Source organism: Sphaerodactylus townsendi, linkage group LG02, assembly GCF_021028975.2.
Source record: "Sphaerodactylus townsendi isolate TG3544 linkage group LG02, MPM_Stown_v2.3, whole genome shotgun sequence".
NCBI lineage: Eukaryota > Metazoa > Chordata > Lepidosauria > Squamata > Sphaerodactylidae > Sphaerodactylus > Sphaerodactylus townsendi.
The window spans coordinates 144,590,648-144,604,956 of record NC_059426.1 but is presented as its reverse complement, the minus strand read 5'-3'; positions in this window follow the sequence as shown (position 1 = coordinate 144,604,956).

Here is a 14,309-nt window from a genome sequence, read left to right as displayed (position 1 = left end):
ATGGGACCTCTGTGAACATTAAATTGGACAGTGGTGCTCAGGCTAATGTGGCTCCTGAACATGTGAGGTAGGCATTAAAAGACAACCTTAATTCAATGAGTAATCTTCTCTGTATCATTCCAGTTTTAGTATATGTGCTGCCAAAGCAAGTGCTACTCAATGAGGAGGCAGTGATAACCACAAGAACAGATAGCTTTACCAGGACAGATCCTTCAATCTCTTGCCTCACCAGAAGATTGAAGCTCAGTTGTGGCCAAATACCTCTCTTTTTCCAGTGGAATGCTTTGTTGTAGGCATGGCTCTTCAAGAGCCATAGGTATAGCTATGGTGACTGGACAGAACCTCTGCATACAAAAGCAGCAAACCTCCAAATATTAGTGCTTTAAGGCAGCATCAATGGAGGAATTCAGCCTCAATGCCCTGGTTGGTTGTTGGACTTCATGGACCCGTGGTCTGATCCAGTAGGCTGGACTTGTACTCGTAATCTAAGGTAACTGAATAAGTACAATTCAGAGCTTAGTATCATGATCTCATCTCCGCTAAGGGAGTTCGTGAGTCATAAAGGTGAATTAGAAATTAGGAATAGTAGCATTTTAATGCTGCTTTACAGAATATTTGTTCTTATACTGCAAGTTTGCCACCCTGTGGGTATCATTTTAAAAGAGTGAGACATGCTCATGGAGAACATGCTTCCAGATGCTTTTTCAGAGAATAGGGAAGCAATCCACAGACTACAGAACAGAGACAATTATATACCCAGAAATATGCCTTTGGATTTAAAATAGAATTTGAAAGAGGAAACTGATAACACTAGACGTAATATGGTAGAAGCGCCAATAAAGAGAGTGTGTGTAAGTTGTCAAAAAAAAAGATGGAACGCTGCATTTATGTCTTACCCAGAGTAAGGCATACATAAATATGTCAAAAGAGGGCATTTACTTTTGTCAATATGGAATGAAATATTTGGGGAAATGGCTGGAGCCAAGTTTTTTCCCATATTCGATGCCTCTTCAGGGGTTTAGCAGGTGCATTTTTTTAGACAAAGAAAATTAATAACGTTGTGCTTTTGATACTCTCTTTGTGAAGGATTGTGTTTTTCGGACTTCCTTTGGGATTACCAGAGTTGTGTCACAGAACAGTGCTACACAACCCTTAGTTCAGGATGCGAACCTTTGGTATCCAGATAAATATGGACTAATTTCATCAGCCTTCCAGCATGGCCAATTGGCCATGCTGGAAGGGGCTGATGGGAATTGTAGTCCATAACATCTGGAGTGCCAAAGGTTCGCCACCACGGCTATAGTCTCTTCTCGTACGAATCTATGCACTGGCTGTGTGCCTCTTAGCTGTGCCTGCTCATAATTTTATCCCCAGGGACTGTGATATTGTCCCCAGGCCCATCCCAGACATTTCCAGTCAGAGTCACTGAGAAGGTGCAAAGGGTGCCCTTTTACGTGACTTGTATTAAGCAAATCTTATTCCAGAGCAGATTTGTTTCTGGAGTAGGTGTGGGGTTGGTGTCTTCTGTCAGGTAACAAGTTATTTAAATATAAATAAAGATTTTGCTGATCTCATTGGTAGCAAGATTTACCAAGATGACATTTTAAACTATAGAATAGTGTAGTCAGAAATTTAATAAAACATCAAAAATTCAATAAGACATTAGAAAGAGCCTGGATAACAGGACAAACTGAGGGAAGGAACTGTGGCTTTGTGGTAGAACATCTACTTTGCTTGCAGAAACTCCCAGGTTGAGTCCCCAGTATCTCCCATTAAAAGGATCTTCTATCTGAGGTCCTTTCTGCACGGGCGGAATATAGCGGCCTGGGGACGGCAAAAACGCCGTCCCCAGGCCGCCATTCGCACAGGGGGCGCAGCTGCTGCGCAGCCGCGCCGCCCTTGCGCCGCCCGACTGGCGCGAAGCCGGTGTTTCCAAACCACGCTTCCCCAGCGTGGTTTTTTGGAAATGCAGGCTTGGAGCGGCTTCCAAGCGCCTCCCCCCCCCCCCACCGGGCGACTCACCAGTCCTGCAGCCCTCTGGCGCGTCGCCGAGGCCTGGGGAAACACCCCCTTTGCCCTGCGACCCTGGAGCGGCCGCGCAGGGCAGAGGGGCGTGTCCCCTGGCCTCAGCGACGTGCTGGAGGGCCGCGGGACTGGTGAGTCGCTCTGACGATGGCGCAGCTCTGGTCCGTCGTCCCAGCCGGTTCTGGGACCGTCCGCATGGACGCCGACCCAACCCCTTCCGCCTCCGTGTGGAAGGGGCCTGAGATTCTAGTGAGTAGCTGTCAATCAGAGAAGGCAATACTTATCTCAGTAGAAAAAATGTTCTAACTCAGAATAAGGTAACTTCATGTGTTTATGTATTAAAATGCAACTTTGAAGCCAATAAGAATCCTAGTTGAAAGAATGCTTAATAAATAGTCCAAGGTACCCATATGGTAAGATCCAAAAACATTTTCAAGTGAAAGGAAGAACTGTTCCTCTTATTGCTAATGAGAGATAATTAAGATGTATATTAGGCCCAGTCCTACTCCCTGTTTTTCCTTTCTTCTGTATTTATACATTAAACCATAGTGTGTTTTGTTGATTTGAAATACTTGTGCTTATTCACTCAAAACTTCTGGAGCTTATTTTCCTTGCAAATCCTTGGATGAGGTTATCGCAGTCAACACTGCCACAGCATCATCCAATAAACACCCAGATGTGGTGGGCACTATGCAGTGATATCATGCAGTGTACTAAGTGGGGGAGGGCATCCATCCTGAATTATGCATCTGAAATGATAATAACATTCTCTCAGAGCAGGATTGCATCAGCTGGATGCAGCTGAACTAGTGATCTGCAGCTAGGGTGGCCAGCTCCAGGTTGGGAAATACCTGGTGATTTTGGGGGTGGAGCCTGAGGAGGATGGGGTTGGGAAAGGGAAGAGGAGGGACTTCAATGCTGTATAAGGCCATAGCAACCTTCCAAAGCAACCATTTTCTCCAAGTGAATTGATCTCTGTTGCCTGGAAATCTGTTAAAATAGTGGGATATCTTCAGCCACCACCTGGAGGTTGGCAACTCTGTCTGCAGCACACTGTGGGTTGGGTGTACATTCCCTGTTTCCCCTTCTTCATCGCAGCCATCCATCTTGCATGGCTTTTTGTCTACATAGGTTCCCCAAGCCCCAGTTCCTTTCCATCATTCACATGGAAATGCTGTGGGAAATGAAAGGTAGGAAAAATCTGCTTCTACTGGCACCTTACACTGGCAATGCACAAGATCCCACTCCAAGCATTCATGTGTGTGTTCACTGCCATCACATTGCTTCTGACTTATGGTGATGCTACGAATCAACGTCCTCCAAAATGCCCTATCATTAATAGTCTTGCTCAGGTCTTGCAAAAAGAGATTTCCTTTATAGATTCAGTCCATTTTATGTTGGGCCTTCCTCTTTTCTTGCTGTTTTCCAAACTTCCTAGCATTATTGACCCTTCCAGTGACTCTTGTCTTCCCATTTTGTGATCAAAGTATGACTTAGTCATTTCAGTTTATTGGGACAGTTCAGGCTTGATTTGATCTAGAATCCATTTATTTTGGGTTGTTTGGGGGTGGGGAGTCCATGGTATCCGTAACACTTTTTTTCACACAAAGGAATCAACTTTCTTCCTGTCAGCTTTCATCACAGTCCAATTTTCACACCCATACATAGTAATAGCGAATACTATGGCATAAATTAACTTCGTTTTGGTTTCCAGTGACACATCCTTACACTCAGGAATCCTTTCTAGCTCCTTCAGAACTGCCCTTCCTAGTCTCCAGGTATTTAGCGAATATGTAATTTGCACAACAAACATCTGAAATAAAACCAAATCCTCTATTTGTGAAATGGATTATAAAGTTCCCATCATGAAAGCTTATCTTTATATCTGCAACTATGGAAGTTTAAGGATCTTGTGACACCTTAAGGATCAACATGTTTCATATTCTAGCATAAGCTTTCATAGAATGGAGTCCATTTCATCCAGTACATCCTCAGTGAGGCTGATTCACTCAGTTTACAGTCAATGCCACTGTCCTTTCTGGCTCAAACCCCTTTAGACATTTTGAGTATGTGTTCTTACTTCCTTTCTTGCTTGATTTCTATATGAGTTGAAAATATTTCTGTGCTGTCTCTCTATTAAAGTGCTCAAGTCTTTCAACAACGAAAGGCCAGTAGCAGACTGCTTTACAGCACAAGCGCTAATAAAGTGCAATCTGCCAAAATTATTATTATTAAGGCAAATTCAACACATTTTCAAGCAGATTGTTAAACCACCCACGACACAAAAATATAATTAAGCCTAAAAACAGCAACCATCTAAAGACCAAATAAACAATAAAGCACCCTGTAGTTACTCAGTTAAAGACCGACTGATTTTTTTAAAAAAACGACCAGGTACTGGGGGGAAAGCCCAATAAAAATGCCAAATGCAAGAAACTGAGAAGGCATGCCATATCCAAAGGCTAAAAGCCTCATTAAAGCATCTCAGTTTCTTAAGATCACAGTGCTGACCTCAGAAGGCACATGAAACAGTGGCAGATGGTTCATATATGATATGTTTCCTACAGAAAGGTAAACTGTATTCAAGGAAAAGTTGAACTTTTTGTTTCCATTAGAGCACATTTCCCAAAAAAGGAGGTTGGAGAAATTCGTCTGTGTAATCTAACCAACCTTTTCATAGGAAAATGTCTTGAAAGTTTGAAAAATGGAATATTTTCCTGTCAGTGGCAATACTGTATTCAGTGTTCTGGATCTGAACTTGCACCCCCACTTGTGTGTGAGCTCTTGCCTTTGCTCCTGAAAACACTGGTCATTTTCCTCTTTGGCATGACTTTCTCTGGATATCTCTTCAAGACTGGTAACTATTACCAATCCCTGAAAACCTATCCAACTTCCTCCCTGTTCTTTTAGTTAGCTCTTCTTTGTTTTGTTGGTGTGTGCTCACTGCTTAAAATATATTTCTTGTTTTACCATTTTTATCCTTTAATAAAATTGTACAACCGCCTGCTCATTTGAGAGTTTTCACCCAGGATTATCTTGGTTCACATAGGTTATCAGTCCTAGTTATTTCCTCTCACTCTCTGTCTCTAGCTAATTCTGACACCAAAATGAAGACTACCTACTTAAGGTAAAACTACTGGATCCCCACTGTCAAGGGCCAGTCCCCCTACCAGCCAAAATTCATCACCTGACCCAGCACTCACCTTGTCCCAGCTGATCAGTGGGCAACCCCTGCTGCGCCAGTGATGAACCTGCCCCCTGGGAGAGGCTCTAGATGTCACCACCCAACTGCAGATGCAGGAAACAGTGACAGAGGACAGTGCATAAATGCAGTGATGGCAGAGTCCATCACGCAGGATGCAGCAGATGATGCCAGTCAACCCATTCACAGCAGGGGTGGGGATGACATGGAGCAACCAGGGGGATGGGTGAGAGAAAGAGACCCACCCAAGGAAACAGTCAACCAAGCTGGAGCAGGCATCCCAGCCAATACGCAGCCAGCCACCACCCCAATTACAAGCCCTTAAATGGGTGGGCAGGTCCTCAGCCCTGGGGATCAATCCACAGACTGGCAGAGCCTGCTGGACAGCCTGAGGACCAATAGGGGCTTGGCAACTGGCCCTACCCAGGTGGGAGAAGACAGGGGTGGGGGATAAAAGGGGAGGAAGTGGAGGAGCCTGGGAGAGAGGGACAATGAAAGAGAAGAAGGAGAGAAAGAGCATGTATCAGGACAGTCTAGAGACAGAGAGGGGAGAGCATGGAGTGAAGATGCCAGCCTCAACCCCATCACACCACTGGCCTGTGGGAATAGCCCTGGGCCCACCAGGTGCATGGCCCTAGGTCATGCAAACTACAGCCAAAATATGACCATGGGCCCCAGTATGGGCATGAGGCCACCAATGAAGGGAAGGAGGAACAACTCCGGGCCCTGCCCTAGGGTTGGCACAGGAGGTGTTCCATACCCACTGTGTGCACCCACATTAACAGAGACAAAGCTAGCTGTTACTGCTCATTTTGATGCAACGGAAAGTTTTATATTATAAAATAGAAGGTACTGCCACAGACCCATAAGCTGTGTCCATAGGATCCCACCATTGTCTCTGGACACTGTAGTTGTTAGCACATTCTGCATATTATTTACCAGGAGGACAGTTTAAAAGGAGAGCACCCTAAGTACCTGTTGCCTGTCACAAGAGTATCTGCATTTAAGAATCTCGGGTATGTTTTCTTGCTTTATTTGACAGGTACCTTGATTTTCTCTTGGCCTAGAACTGAGTAGATGAATTCAGGAACCAGGTGTCCCAGTTTCACTGATAGTCCAAAGGATACTTTGTCTTGCATCCCTCCAGTTCCATTTTCTGTGAGGAGGATCTGATGCTGTAGCACCTAAGCCTTTGTCTAAATCTGATATCAACTTTATTGTCTCTCTCCATCTCTTTGATGAGGTAAGAAAATCTTTAATTCCGCTCACCTCCTGACACAATATTACTTCATCATAACCAGTTCAGTAAGCAAATTGTTTCTTTCAACATGCTATAGTTGCAATGACTGAAATTGCACTGATGCCCATGGGGCAAATATGGGAAGTGAAAAATCAATGCAATCACAATTGCTCTTTCTCAGTCAGACCTATAGAAGGAGGATGGGAGCAACACATCCACAAGGTGGGTAAGCACACTGAAATATCTTCATTTGATAATGTGCAGAGCAGAGGACAGAGGAACAAGAGCATAGGAGAGGAACAGGAATGGAATGAGACCCCAAGTGGGAAGAGGGGGCAGGGAAGTCATAAAAATAATTAGGAGCCTAGATGTTTGGTTTGTTTCAGTGGCCAAACATCCTTTCTAGACCAGGGGTCAGCAACCTTTACCACCCAAAGAGCCATTTGGACCCATTTTCCACAGCCCCAAAGATCTACCGAGCCGAAGAGGCAGCTCCACATGGAGCCGTCTCCAGTTTGGCTCCTCCACTCACCTTTCCTGGAAGGACACGCCCATGCTACTCTCTGACCTCCAGGCCATGCGGAGCCGCAGTATAAGGCTGAAAGAGCTGCATGCGGCTCCGGAGCCGCGGGTTGCAGACCCCTGTTCTAGCCTAAATTTATGACCCTATAAAATAATGTCCTCCAAAACTTTCCATCATCTTTGTTCAGGTCCTGCAAACTGAAGGCCATGACTTCCTTTTTAGAATCAATCCACCTCATGTTGGATCTTCTTGTTTTCCTGCTGCCTTGAACTTTTTAAAGTTTTATTGTCTTTTCATAATGTGACCAAAATACAACAGCCTGATTTGATCTGATATGATTGAAGTCTACAAAATTATGCATGCGGTAGAAAATGTTGACAGAGAGAAATTTTTCCCTCTTTCTCACAATACTAGAACCAGGGGGCATACATTGAAAATGCTGGGGGGAAGAATTAGAACTAATAAAAGGAAACACTTCTTCACGCAACGTGTGATTGGTGTTTGGAATATGCTGCCACAGGAGGTGGTGATGGCCACTAACCTGGATAGCTTTAAAAGGGGCTTGGACAGATTTGTGGAGGAGAAGTCGATTTATGGCTACCAATCTTGATCCTCCTTGATCTGAGATTGCAAATGCCTTAACAGACCAGGTGATCGGGAGCAACAGCCGCAGAAGGCCATTGCATTCACATCCTACATGTGAGCTCCCAAAGGCACCTGGTGGGCCACTGCGAGTAGCAGAGAGCTGGACTAGATGGACTTTGGTCTGATCCAGCTGGCTTGTTCTTATGTTCTTATGTTCTTATGATCTAAAACCCACTTATTTGTTTTTTGGTGATCCATAGTATCTATAACACTCTCTTCTATCATGACATTTCAAAGTAATCTACTTTATTCCTGTCAGCTTTCTTCATTGTCCAGCTTTCACACCTGTTCAAGGAAATAAATGAATACATGTGTTTAGTAATAAATAACAGAGAATAATATGGTGTGAATCAACTTGACCTTGGTTGCCAGTGACATTTCCTTATACTTAAGGATCTTTTCTAGCTTCTTTATGGCTGCCCTTCCTAGACTCAAACTCCTTCTGATTTCTTGGTTGAGGTCTCCTTTTTGGGTGATGATGGAACTAAAGAATAGAAAGCCTTGAACAATTTCATTTTTCCCATTGTCCATCTTAAAGTTGAGTAATTCTCTAGTAGCCATTGCTTTTGCCCTCTTGATGTTCAGCTGTAGTCCTGCTTTGGCACTTTTTCCTTTAACTTACAACAGCAGCTATTTCAAGTCTTCACTGTTTTCTGCAAATAATGTAGTATCGTCGGCATATCTCAAGTCGTTAATGTTCCTTCCCTACAATTTTCACTCCTCTTCATCTAAATCTACTTTTATCTCATTTCAGGTGCTAATTCTCTGCCTCTTGAAAGTGATCTGTTAATGTGACTGATTTCATCATTCCTATTATGATTAGTTGTTTTTTGCTTACTTAATGTCGACTTAATTTATTTTGCTTTTCTTACGGTATCTTCTTAAAGCTACATTGCACTTGCTTTTTTGAAAACATTGTAAAAATAAATTACAAGTTTTAGAAGATTTAGAAGATTAGAAGTTTTAGATTTCCAGATACGCTACAGCCTCATTAAGATCTCAAAGGTTTCCCCTAATAGACTCTCTATTCACATGCTGTACCTAAATTTAAATTTGTGATCTGACATGTGCAATTTGCTTTCCCTCAAGACTGATACAGGGAACTCTAACAAAGAAGCTCTCTATGTATCAAATCATGACATAGAAACTTTCAGTAATAGACACCGCAGTTCATTTTCCAGGAGGTGACTTCTTAAGATGTGAATGTCAGGCCACGCCATTCTTGGCCTGGCAGTTTGTACATCAACATCAAGGCCACAACTGGCCCAGCCATTATCATTGCCTGAGGTGAAGGAGGCCTACCCCCGCTTGCATGAAACTAGTCAATAGAGTTTAACCATCCATTCTTATTTGCCTTCTTCCGAAGGAGTGAACTGCCTGTCCTGAAACAAAACACCATCCTTTATAATGCTGATATTATGGGAATGCGAGGGTGGGGGGGATTATGGGTTGAACCAAACTGTAACTTAAAGGTATATACCAGAGGCCAAACATCAGTTTCAGCTATCTGAGCCTTGGGCTGACACGGTTCCAATAAAGCTCTTGAAACCTTCATGAGTCTCGTTTGTTGACTGGAGTACCAAAGTACATTGAAAGGAACACAAGCTTTCTTGTGATTTATTGTCTAATAGGCACATGGGTTTTGGTGGAAGTGGGATGTTACATTAGTGCACACAGGTTTATTTATTGCTGACAGCCAAACAACATTTTACCATGAAAAATAACAGAAATTTTAAAAATACAAAGACCATACAGAATTAAGAAGTACAAGAATCTAACAGACTCCAAAACACATGACATGCACAGGTTGTTCTAGCCTCTACATTTTTGTACTCTGGGGATGAAGATGGGGAGGCCTTGTTCTCAGAAATCAATATTCACAAACTTGCCACTAAACTCTCATTACAACTTCCTTTAGATTTCCCTGCCGGAGGGGACTAGGCATTTGAAAACCATTTTTCCACACTTCAATGGTGTCCCAAATGAAATGATTTCATTTGATTCAGGAGGGTAAATACCAAGACTGACTGAGGAGAACTTCAGGAACATTTCCCTGAATTGGGTAAGGGGGCAACATGGCAAACAAAGTTCACTATAGGCAAGTGTAAGGTGATGCACACTGGAACAACAAATCCTAACTGGCAGTATGTTGCTGGAGTCTGAACTGGCTAAGATTGAAGGGGAAAGAGATCTTGGGGTTCTAGTAGATAACTCAATGAAAATATCAGCTAAATGCCCAGCAGCTATTTTTTTTAAAAAGGCAATTGCCATCTTAGTGATTATTAGGAAAGAGACTGAAGATAAAATGACCTGTCTTGTAATGCCCTTGTATGGATCCACGGAATGGCCTCATTTGGAATGCCTTGTACAGTTCTGGCCACTGTGTCTCAAAAATATTGCAGAGCTGGGAAAAAATGCAGAAGAAAGCAAGAAAGCAAGCATGAGCAATGGTCTGGAGCACCTTTTCTGTAAGGATAGGCTGAAGAGTTTAGGGCTTTTCAGTTTAAAGAAGAGATGATGGGAGATATATGACATGATATAAATTTATAAGATTCAAAATGTGAATTATTACAAAATGAATGAAGGATGTCTGGATCCTGCCTTAGATGAAAGTAGGGCCCCTTCCGCACACGCAAAATAATGCATTTTCAAACCACTTTCTGTTTGCAAGTGGATTTTGCTATTCCGCACAGCTTCAAAAAGCACTGAAAGCAGTTTGAAAGTGCATTATTCTGCATGTGCGGAATGAGCCTAAGTTTGGTTGGAATCTCTGGGTATTGATTCCAAAGAAACATGATTAAGAACAGAGTGTATGACCAAGAAAAGGAAACACAACTGATATCTGGTAAAGACATATATGTCATGCACAACCTGGATGAGAACTAGCAGCTTCTGAGTTCTGTGCTCAGGTTCCTTCCAGGGACTCTCAGTATTTCTATTTTTTCCACTTCCTTATTGGATTTGTTGAAAGGAAAGTAATTTCATTAATATTTGTAAAGTTCTTTGATGATTAACAGTGCCTAGTAGGATTATTAGTACAGTGTTTGTTTCAGTTGGTTCATTTTCGTCAACTCCAGGGAAAGAAAAGCTCTGCATATGTGAACCCTGCCTTCACTTGAGCTTCTATAATATTTATCAACCTTTCTGAGCTTAGAGGAGCACAAAACAAAATTAGATCCAAATGCCTTGCATTCTGGGACAGATGAAAACTAAGATAGAGCTTAGCTTCAGTAACAGTGCTGTTCCCAAAACGAGGAGGCAGAAGTTCACGCCAGACTCAAGTTAACTACGTATTCCCTAATGTTCAGCTAAATGCTATACCACATGGAGATCTGTGTGCAACTTGGATGAGTCTTGTATAATTAGCATGTGATATGGAATTTCTATTGCACCTTCTTTCACTAGCACAAATTGTGTTATTTGCACTTCCAACTTTATAGTATCATGAGAGGTGTAAATGCAAGTGATTTATTGTCTAAACATCTGGTCGTGGGCAGCCACTTTCCTGAGCTGACACAACCAGGCTGAAGTATTTCAGTTCATTTCCTATCAGTCACCTAATGCCTCCAATGTACGCACTCTCCTACACTGGCAGGACAGTGGCAGAGGTGATGGTGACACGTGGACAGTTTCCAAAGCAACTGTTTCACTGTATGGATGCTTTTGCAACAGAAACAGTTCCACCTTAGTCAGAGTCACTTGCTTCTAAGCCTACTGGCTTCAGTGGACCTAGAAGAGTGTAAGTCTACTTGACTTGGGGGGGCACTGACATTGTACCACATTAGTATCCCGCCTTTCCTTCAAGCAGTTAATGGTCATGTCCATGTTCTCTCATTGTATATTCACAATGGTACTGCTTGATACTCTATGCTTGGGAGATGCTGATGCTGAAGACCAAAAGTCTTCATGATTGTAGGAAGTCACTTCAAACTCAACTCCTTCAGTATTCCAGTGAACATGAGGGATGAAGGAAAAAGGAAAGAGTTTTTAAGAAGCAGGAAACAGTTGCAAGGTTTGCCCATGTTCATGCCACTAAGATGAAATATTAGCATCTCAACTGATAAATGTCAAAGATGTATAAGACCCACACTTTAATAAGCTTTCAAATGCTGATTATAAATGCCAGTTCTTCATGATATAAAATGCATGGCTTGAGATGCTGGTTCAAATTATCATTAAGGGCTGATGCTCCTTGGATCTTAATTTTCCAAACTTGGGTGAATCTTGGCTTTATATTTCAGAAATCTAATTTGTCTCAGTTGATATTTATTTTAAACATTTGTCAAGATTTGTCAAGTGACATTGTGTCATGAGCATGATGTCATGAGTGACATCTCTATTATTGCTGCAAATGACAGTGCCCCTTTCTAGGGGATGACGCCATTATGATGCTGACATCGTTCCAACAATTGATATATTCTAAAAGCCCATCCCTTAATATAATCAGCATTTGGAAGCTTACTGAGATTGTGGGTCTTACATATATTTGACATTTATCAGTCGAGATGGACTTTCACAAAGAAGTTGGTTAATACTAACTACTTTCCCTTTTAATTGAAGAGGTTTGGTTGCTCTATTTGTAAGCATGAATACTTGGAGCCCTTAGTTTATAAGTAGGAGTTCTACAAATATCTCAGTGAACCTTTTCAGCAGACAGACCTTCCTTATACTATGAGAGTGAGAGACAATTAGGGATATGTTCAGATTAATGTTAATAGATCTGAAGAAATTGTGAATAGCCCAACAGCCCATTGATTAACTGGTTTCCGGGTCATTACTGGCAAACAGGAAGTGAGCCAAACTGGCAGGTGTTTAAATGGGGTTCAAACAGATATTTGAAATTTATTTAAAACCTTAAGCAGTGCCTTCTTATGCTGACTAGAGAACAGGTATAACACAGTGGCTAAATGAATGAGCAATGATTCAGGAGGATGCCAATTCAAAACTCTTCTCAGCCACAAACTCATGAGTTGACCTTAGACATGCTTCTCATCCTGTTATTTTACTACATAATTGAGCAGAGTGTTCCCAACAATTAACTAGAAAAAGTGAAGTACTCTGGGAGATGTAGTTCAGAGAGTGCCATTTCTCATGTACAGAAGGGCTGATGGGACTACAACTCCCAGCCTCCTTCTCACTCAGCTTGTAACTCTTCTTAAAGCTCTGGAGTCCTCACAGGGCTGTCCTATTCCTTGCCTGAGCCAACTCTCAAATAAGCCAGTGGCCAGGCTGAACTGGCAACCCCATGCCAGACTGGTGTGGGAGTGGAGAAATAGCCTCATTTTGCTTGGAATGGCTCCTGCTGAGGCAGTGAGAGTGGGTCTGTGGGGGGGAGAGGCCTCACCATGCCCATCCAGAGTACTCCAGGCAAGCTACCAAGAATTGGGCTGTGGGGGAAAGACAGAGTTGGAGTAGGGGCAGAAAGAGAATGAGTGCTGGGGAGAGGCAGACAGAAAGAGCTAGGGTAGGTGGCCAGAAATAGAGAATGAAAACTGGGGTAGAGTGGCAGAAACATATAGAATAGAGATTTGAGGTAGGAAGAGAGAAAGAGAGTGGGAGGGCAGAAAGAGAGAGCTGGGGTAGAAGGTTAAAAACAGAGCTGGGGTAGTAGGATAGAAAGAGAAATCTGAGGTGGGGGCACGGAGTTGGGGTAGTGAGATAAAACTAGAGAAGATTAAGAGAAAGGGTGGCAGGATGGAGAGTGAGAGGCAGAGAAGGGGGAGAACGGGGGGAGTCCTATTGAATCCTCACTTGCAGATTTCCACTTGCTAGAGCCCACTGTATTTTTCACACAATGGGTTCCCCATCTCCAAAGGCACCCTGCTGGCTCCCTCCTTTTGCAAAGCTAGGATCCAGCTCTGCAAATGGGGGCAGGGGAGATGGGGAGAGTTCTTCACTGGCACCTTGCTAGCCCTCCCCCACCCCCAACTGTGCAAAGCTAGGATCCAGCTTTACAAACTCTCCCCATCTACACAGGCATCCTGCTTCCCTTCCTTGACAAACTAGGATGTTTGGGGAGAGGCACAATTTCAGTGTTTGCTCCTGTAGATTTGCCCTGACATAGGAGAATTAGGAGAAACTGGGAGAATTAGTTTTCTAGACCCTGTTGTATTTTTTCACACAACGGGCTTTACTGCAATAATCCAGGCTCGCCTTACATGGCGGAATGACTTGAAGGATTACTGCTGTAATTATTTTGCAGTGCCAAATCCCGTGCTTATTATATGAGTATCAAAGACCCAGGGTGGTATGGTGAGTAGAATTATAGGTTAGGATCTGAGAGGTCCAAGTTCAAATCCCTACTCTGCAATGGAAGCTCAGTGGGTGACCTTATTCCAGTCTCTCTCACTTGTCCTATCCTGTCTTATGTGGTGGGGGTGCAATAATAAAATGGAGGAGGGGAAAACAATGTTGTAAGTCACTTTGGGTCTCCACTGTCTGTATTGATATAGTGTGTTATTATTTTATCTAAGCATATCTATAGATCTTGAAAATCTTACAGGATCACTACACTCACGCACAGTTTGTGCAAACCCTACATCAAGGAATATCCCAATGAAATCTTCCGGCTGTAAGACCATGCAAGCGGTTCTGAGAAACTCAAAATGGTTTCTTTCACACATTTTATTCCTACTTTTGGATCAGAAAGGGCAATTCTGCCTTCACAGAAACCA